Source organism: Mesoplodon mirus (genome assembly GCF_964341445.2).
Source record: "Mesoplodon mirus genome assembly, chromosome: 1".
In the NCBI taxonomy this organism is placed as follows: domain Eukaryota; kingdom Metazoa; phylum Chordata; class Mammalia; order Artiodactyla; family Ziphiidae; genus Mesoplodon; species Mesoplodon mirus.
In genome coordinates this window covers 90,717,064-90,726,128 of record NC_138976.1, presented here as the reverse complement: position 1 = coordinate 90,726,128, position 9,065 = coordinate 90,717,064, and the positions used below count along the sequence as shown (strand labels likewise).

Here is a 9,065-nt window from a genome sequence, read left to right as displayed (position 1 = left end):
TTATTTTGGAGGACCATATTTAGAAACTAAGGCCTGGATGCTAGATGTGTTTGTTGCTACTTGGTGCCATTGTTTCTAGTCTCTCCACAGAGTTATGGAATATATGCATGTATATTAACCAATGTATACACATATCTATAATCCTTTCTATAGGTGTCTATCTCTATACCTATTAAACTAAACGTGAGTTCATACTAATGTCTGACTCTAATCCAGTATCACATGGTTCATTCTAGCTTTTGCCTCTTGCTTATTTGTAACTTCTTTTACTAACAGTGAGAAACCTGACTCAAATTATTTACCATTTATTTACTTATTTGTTCTACACTAGTGTAAATGTGTTTTCATATTTCTTAAACTGTATTCCTGTGAGAAACACTTACCAACTAAAATTGTGTTTATGTACAGTTATTTTTGCACCCAGTCTTAGATTTACCAATCAGAACATCATTTTCCAAAGTCACTTATGTCAGTTCCTTTTTCTCCACCCCCTTCAGTGCCGTTTTATCATATATTGGGAATACAGTTAAATTTATTTGTCACAGTATGCATTACATCCAGGATACTCTGATTAAAAATTGCATACATTAAAGTTCACCCTTTGATGTACTATTCTACGTGTTTTGACAGATGCGTAGTCATGTATCTTATGCCTAGTACCATACAGTACAGTTTCATCCACCTAAAATATTCTCTGTGAGTGGCCTTTGTAGTCATTCACTCCCAACCTCTGACAAATGCTGATTTGTCTTCCATCCCTATAATTTGTCTTTTCCAGAATGTTGAATAAACAGCATCATACAATATGTAGACTTTTGAATTTGGCATCTTTGACTTAGCAACATGCATTTAGGATTCATCCACGTTGTTCTGTGAATCTATAGTTTCTTCCCTTTTATCCCCTGAAGTATCCATCATCTCGAATACCAAGTTTGTTTATCCATTCACCTGTTGAAGGATAATATGATATGATTATTTCCAGTTTGGGACAATTATAAAAAAAGCTGCTATAACCATTTGGGTATAGGCCTTTGTGTGAATATAGGTTTTCAATTAGCTGGGGAATATGATTGCCTGATCCTATTGTAAAACTGTGCTTAGCTCTGTAGGAAACTGTCAAACTGTCTTCCCAAATAACTGTATCATTTTATATTCTCACTAGCAATGAATGTATGTTCTTGTTGCACTTCAACAGCATTTGGTATTGTCAGTTATCGGATTTTAGCTCTTCTAATAGGTGTGTAGTTATATCTCATTGTGGTTTTATTTGTATCTCCCTAATGACATATGATGTTGAGCATCTTTTCATATGCTTATTTGCCATCTGTATATCTTCTTTGGTAAAAATATGTGTATATGTATTTTTCTTTCTTTTGTTCTTATAGATTTTGTGTGTGTGTGTGTGTGTGTGTGTGTATACACACGTATATAAAGTTAGGTTGCTTGTTTTCTCATTGTTGAGTTTTAAGGGTTCTTTATGTATCCTAGATATGAGTCCTTTATACAATATATTGTTTTGGAAAGTAAAAAAAATGAAATGGATACAAGGTACAAATAAAAGTTTTAATCAACAGTCATATGAAAAATTTTGAAGCTGCCCAGTTGAACTTTAGGATATTTTAGATAAGTGAATACTCATTAGCTTGCTAGTTACAGTATTATTAAAGGGAATGGTTGAAACATTGGCTCTTATATAAGTTCCTCAGAATTTTTCTAAGTAAGGAAGCTAAAATTATACCCTTATGAAAATTCTCTTACTATATAAATAAACATGAAATCTACTAAATGTCTTGAGACTTTAAAGCATATTCCTATAAATAAATGAAAATATTTGTGAGATATAAGAAGATCTCTATGACTTTTGCTTCCCCTTTATGCGTTGAATATAGTTTACTTCTGTTTTCTAATTATAATTATACTGTATGAAATAGCAATATTATACTGGATGCTTATTCTGAGACAGATAACATGCAAAACCATGTTACATAAATTATATTGATTTACAAATAACCCATTTGTTTGATTTCATACGAAATTTAGAAAGAATATATATTGTGTCCAGTTTACAGAGGAAGAGCCAGAGGCAAAAGAGGCATTTATCGTTCCTCATTCACAAGGAGAAACTAAGGCATACTTGTTAGTTAGGTAGAAAACATCATTCAGCTACATCTAACAAAGGAAATGATAAATATTCCCTTGACAAGTTAATAAACATGTTTAGAACAATTAATTCTGTCATGAAAAATACTGTGATAAAAGAATAATCCAAGATGAATTCAAATCTTTAGAAAACAGCTTTTTCATGGGCATTGTTGTAAGCACCATAAAAGAGATAAAAATCTAACTTATTATTCATGGAAAAATCAAGGATTGCAATTGGATCTATAGAGTAACAAATATAAATCTGTGATGTTAATCACCTACTGCTTAAGAGGTAAATGTCTCAGTTTCCAAAGTCTTATGTATTTATGTATTTATTTATTAAATTTCTTTATTTTTTAAAATTTATTTATTTATTAATTTATTTTTGGCTATGTCAGGTCTTTGTTGCTGCACGTGGGTTTTCTCTAGTTGCAGCCATAATGTATTTATTTTTATTTCTTTGGAGATTTATTTTCTTCTTACAGATCATATGGTATCACCACTGTTTAAAATTCTCATATTATTCTTCCATTTAAAAATTATTTTGTAAAGTACTTAAGATTTTTATACAATATTAAAGGTTACTTTCCATTTACGGTTATTACAAAATATTGGCTATATTCCCCGTGTTGTACAATATATCCTTGAGCCTGTCTTACACCCAAGAGTTTGTACTTCCCACTCCCCCACCCCTATATTCCCCTTTCCCCTCATGTCTGGTAACCACTAGTTTGTTTTCTATATATGTAGGTCTGCTCGTTTTGTGTTATGTTAATTAGTTTGCTGTATTTTTAGATGATACATATAAGCGATATCATACAGTATTTATCTTTCTGATTTATTTCACTTAGCATAATGCCCTCCAAGTCCATCCGTGTTGCTGGAAATGGCAAAATGTCATTCTTTTTTATGGCTGAGTAGTATTCCATTATATATATATATATTGTGTATATATATATATATATATATATCTTGCATTTTCTTCATCCATTTATCTGTTGATGGACACTTAGGTTGCTTCCATACCTTGGCATTGTAAATAACACTGCTTTGAATATTGGGATGCATGTATCTTTTTGAATTAGTGTTTGTTTGTTTGTTTGTTTGGTATATACCCAGGAGTGGAATTGCTGGGTCACATGGTATCTCTGCCATTCGTTTTTTGAGAAACCTCCACTGTGTTTTCCACACCGATTTACTTTCTCAACAACAGTGTACAAGGGTTCTCTTTTCTGCACATCCTCACCAACATTTGTGATTTGTTGACTTTTTGATGATAGCCATTCTGACAGGTGTGAAGTGATATCTCACTGTGGTTTTTATTGGATGGGCCAAAAGGTTCGTTCAGTTTTTTCTGTAAGATGGCTCTAGTAGCACTTAGTTGTCTTTAACTTTCTTCAAAACAATTTTGTTAGATTGTATGTGACAGCTGTCATATCAGCATGCATATAAAGAAAGACTTATCAAAATTGGTAAAATTTTGTGTAGCCATTTTAATATTGAAGATGGAAGAAAAAAGCAACATTTTTGGCGTATTATGCTTTATTATTTCAAGAAAGGTAAAAACGCAACTGAAATGCACAAAAAGATTTGTGCAGTGTATGGAGAAGGTTCAGTGACTGATTGAACATGACAGAAGTGGTTTGCGAAGTTTTGTGCTGGAGATTTCTCGCTGGATGATGCTCCATGGTCAGGTAGATCAGTTGAAGTTGATAGCAGTCAAATCAAAACAGTAATTGAGAGCAATCAACATTATACCACGTGGGAGATAGCCAACATACTCAAAATATCCAAATCAAGCACTGAAAATCATTTGCACCAACTTGGTTATGTGACTCGCTTTGATGTTTGGGTTCCATATAAGTTAAGTGCAAAAAATCTTCTTGACCATATTTCCACCTGCGATTCTCTACTGAAACGTAATGAAAACGTTGCATTTTCAAAACACATTGTGATGGGTGATGAAAAGTGGATACTGTACAACAATGTGGAATGGAAGAGATCGTGGGACAAGCGAAATGAACCACCACCAGCCACACCAAAGGCTGGTCTTCATCCAAAGAAGGTGATGTTGTGTATATGGTGGGATTGGAAGGGAGTCCTCTATTATGAGCTCCTTCCAGAAAACCAAAGGATTAATTCCAACAAGTAGTGCTCCCAATTAGACCAACTGAAAGTGGCAGTCAACAAAAGCATCCAGAATTAGTCAACAGAAAATGCATTAATCTTCCACCAGGATAACACAAGACCACATGTTTCTTTGATGACCAGGCAAAAACTGTTACAGCTTGGCTGGGAAGTTGTGATTCATCTGCCCTATTCACCAGACATTGCACCTTTGGATTTCCGTTTATTTTGGTCTTTACAAAATTCTCTTAATGGAAAATATTTCAATTCCCCGGAAGACTGTAAAAGGCACCTGGAACAGTTCTTTGCTCAAAAAGATAAAATGTTATGGGAAGATGGAATCATGAATTTGCCTGAAAAATGGCAGAAGGTAGTGGAACAAATGGGTGAATATGTTGTTCAATAAAGTTCTTGGTGAAAATGAAAGATGTGTCTTTTATTTTTACTTAATAACTGAAGGCACTTTTTGGCCCACCCAATATTTGCATTTCCCTGATGATTACTGATGTTAGGCATCTTTTTATATGCCTATTGGCTATCTGCATTTCTTCTTTGGAAAAATGTCGATTCAGTTCTGTCCATTTTTTAATTGGGTTGTTTGTTTTTGATGTTGAGTTTTATAAGCTGTTTATACATGTTGGATATGAATCCTATATTGGTCATATCATTTGCAAATATTTTCTCCCATTCAATAGGTTGTCTTTTCATTTTGTTGATGGTTTCCTCTGCTGTGCAAAAGCTTTTAAGTTTAATTAGGTCCCATTTGTTTATTTTTGCTTATATTTTCTTTACTTTAGGAGAGGAATCCAAAAAATAGAGCAGAAATAAATGAAATACAGTCAAAAAAAATCAATGAAACTAAAAGCTGGTTCTTTGAAAAGATAAACAAAATTGATAAATCTTTAGCCAGACTCATCAAGAAAAAAAGAGAGAGGGCCCAAATCAATAAAATCAAAAATGAAAACTTACAACGGACACCACAGAAATACAAAGGATCCTAAGAGACTACTATGAGCAACTCTATGCCAACAAAATGGACAACCTAGAAAAAAATGTACAAATTCTTAGAAAGGTACAATCTCTGAAGACTGAACCTGGAAGAAATAGAAAATATGAACAGACTGATTACCAGTACTGAAATTGAATCAGTTATTTAAAAACTTCCAAGAAACAAAAGTCTAGGACCAGATGGCTTCACAGGTGAATTCTACCAAACATTTAGAGAAGAGTTAACACGGATCCTTCTGAAACTAATGCAAAAAATTGCAGAGGAAGTACCACTTCCGAACTCATTCTTTGAGGCCACCGTCACCCTGATACCAAAACCAGACAAAGATACTACAAAAAATGAAAGTTACCAGCCAATATCACTGATGAACATAGATGCAAAAAGTCTCAACAAAATACTAGCAAACTGAATCCAACAATACATTAAAAGGATGATACACCATGATCAAGTGGGATTTATCTCAGGGATGCCAGGATTTTTCAGTATCCCAAATCAGTCTGACACACCACATTAACAAATTGAACAATAAAAGCCATATGATCATCTCAATTGATGCAGAAAAAGCTTTTGATAAAATTCAACATCATTTGTGATAAAAAAACTCTCCAGAAAGTGGGTATAGAGGGAACCTACCTCAACATAATAAGGGCCATATATGATAAGCCCACAGATAACATCATACTCAACAGTGAAAAGCTGAAAGCATTCCCTCTAAGATGGGAAACAAGACAAGGATGCCCATGCTTGCCACTTTCATTCAACATAGTTTTGGAAGTCCTAGCCACGGTAATCAGAGAAGAAAAAAAATAAAATAAAAGGAATCCAAATTGGAAAGGAAGAAGTAAAAACTGTCACTGTTTGCAGATGACATGATACTATACATAGGAAATCCTAAAGGTGTCACCAGAAAACCACTAGAGCTCATCAGTGAACTTGGTAAAGTTGCAGGGTACAAAATTAATATACAGAAATCTGTTGCATTTCTATATGCTAACAATGAAATATCAGAAAGGGAAATTACGGAAACAATCCCATTTACCATTGCATCAAGGAGAATAAAATACCTAGGAATAAGCCTACCTGAAGAGGCAAAGACCTGTACTCCAAAAACTACAAGACATTGATGAAAGGAATTGAAGATGACAGAAACAGATGGAAAGATATATCGTGTTCTTGGACTGGAAGAATCAATATTGTTAAAATGACCATACTACCCAAGGCCATCTGCAGATTCAGTGCAACCCCTATGAAATTACAAATGGCATTTTTCACAGAACTAGAACAAATAATTTTAAAATTTGTATGGAAACACAAAAGATCCTGAATAGCCAAAACAATTTTGAGAAAGAAGAACAGAGCTGGAAGAGCCATGCTTCCTGTTTTCACACTATACTACAAAGCTACAGTAATCAAAACAGTATGGTACTGGCACAGAAACAGACACATAGATCAATGGAACAGGATAGAGAACCCAGAAATAAACCCACATACTCATGGTCAATAAATCTGTGACAAAGGAGGCAAGAATATATAGTGGAGAAAAGACAGTCTCTTCAATAAGAGGTGCTGAAAAACTGGATAGCTACATGTACAAGAATGAAATTAGAATGTTCTCTAACACCATGTACAAAACTAAGCTCAAAATGGATTAAAGACCTTAGTTTAAGAGTGGACACTATACAACTTCCAAGATGAAAACATAGGCAGAACACTCTGACATAAACTGAAGCAATAGTTTTTTGTAAAAATACTTTTAATAGAATTTTAAAAATATGAACATGTGGTGGGAAAATTTTCTTCGCATTTGCATTTTTTTCTTTCACAGAATTGGTCATCTGACTGGGTATAAACTACTGGTATAAAATAGTTTTTATCAGGCATTATTCTGTTGACGTCTAGTATCCAGCAGTTCTGGTAAAGGGTTAGATGTACATCTGATTCCTTAGTAGGTCCCTTGTTTTTCTGCTCTGACATCTTTTTAGAAAGCCTTATACTTAAGTTTCTGAAATTTCATCAGCGTATGTTTCGCTATGAATCTTTTTTTAACACTTTGAACCCTGTAAGTTACTCTGTGGACCTATTTCAGTCTAAAAACTCAGATATTTGTTCAGCTAAGGGATATTATTTTATTAATGTCTCTGATGATTTCTTCTGTGTTTCTTATGTTAACTGATTTTAGAACTTCTGCTAGTTTTGTGTTGGACTTAATCACCATATTTCTTGATTATCCCTCATATATTTAATCACTGTAACTTTTATTTAACATTCTGTAGTATTTCCTCAATTTTATTTCCCTTTTGCCTGATTCATTGCATTATTCAGTTCATATACTGAAGATTTAAATTCCAGAAATAGTATTTTAATTATTTATTTATAATATATAAATGTAATATTGTGTTAATTTTTTTTTTTTTTTTTTTTTTTTTTTGCGGTATGCGGGCCTCTCACTGTTGTGGCCTCTCCCGTTGCGGAGCACAGGCTCCGGATGCGCAGGCCCAGCGGCCATGGCGCACGGGCCCAGCCGCTCCGCGGTATATGGGATCCTCCCAGACCGGGGCATGAACCCGTATCCCCTGCATCGGCAGGCGGACTCTCAACCACTGCGCCACCAGGGAGGCCCTGTGTTAATTTTTATAACTTGCTTAATCTGAATTGTAAACACAGATAATATTCTCTTATCTGGTGTTTTTCCAAAGGATGTTCCACTTGATATATGAGAGTTTAATAGGTATTACTTGAAAAAAAGATCTTTTCTAAAGTCAAATGAGTTTAGGAAACACTGCGCTTAACAAATATTAAATTTATTTCTTGAATCCGTTATTGTAAATGTCATTTAATGAACTCATGGGCATTGGGAAACTCTAAGAAGCGATTTTATAGGGCGAATTTTTCAGATTTATTTTACTAAAATATTTATAAATTAAAGAACATATTAAGGCACAGGGCAGTTTAAGAAATGGAACCATGTCACTTTAGAATATACAGCATTGGAAATACATTTTTTACAATCAAATTTTGTTAAATTTAATCTGGTATATTATTAGAAATTTCTAATATCTTTGTATTAAATAAATAAATTAAGAAGTACTTTATGAAGATAGGAGCAAGGGAATATCATTTTTTCCTCCATGCCCATTTCATTTCCTCCTCCAGGATTTTGAAACTAATTTATCACATCTTTATTTTGGTGACAGGTTAAAGTTTGGTTGTCTTTTTCTAGATGATAGTAATTATATTAAATGAAGGGAATTAAAGTACTACAGAAAGGCTTGACTAAGTTTACTTTACCTTTCCTCCTTATCACTATTAGGAAAACAGTATTCAATCAAGATCTGTCGGTTTGGAGACTAACTGTTGACAGGGTCTAAAAAAACACTGTGTTAAGATTATTTCTGGTATAAAATTTATTATAATCAGATCAACAGTGGGCCACAGAAATAGCTTTTTAAAAGTAAAACCAATCAGTCAACATACGTATTGACTGCCTATATATTTGTAATAAGAAGAGCTGTATTGTATATTGACTGTTTTGTTGCCAAATTACAGGAAAAACCACAGTTGTTTACAGCAGTGACTTTTTTACCCAGCAGGATAGAGAAAACATTCTCAGAAATGTTATACATATTTTCAATGTAGTCAATTTTGTGGTTGCAACTGTATTTATTTTGATTGATTTAACTCATGGTTAAGTGTTTGCAAGGCCCTTTGTATGTAAGTCTGTGGTGCATTATTGTGCATTATTGAACTAGAGTTCATTAGGTAATGGAGTTTTATGAACTTTATTAAC

At 33.6% G+C, this 9,065-nt stretch overlaps 1 protein-coding gene across 1 annotated transcript in view; it reads right to left on the bottom strand.

The window, feature by feature from the left end:
- Positions 1–781: 781 nt before the first annotated feature.
- LOC309798827 (uncharacterized protein) overlaps positions 782–9,065 on the bottom strand; it is a 192,686-nt gene continuing 184,402 nt past the window's right edge. Inside the window, exon 2 of the transcript XR_014293235.1 lies at positions 782–948. The gene's annotated coding sequence lies outside the window, so the exon portion shown is untranslated. The remainder of the gene's footprint in view (positions 949–9,065) is intronic.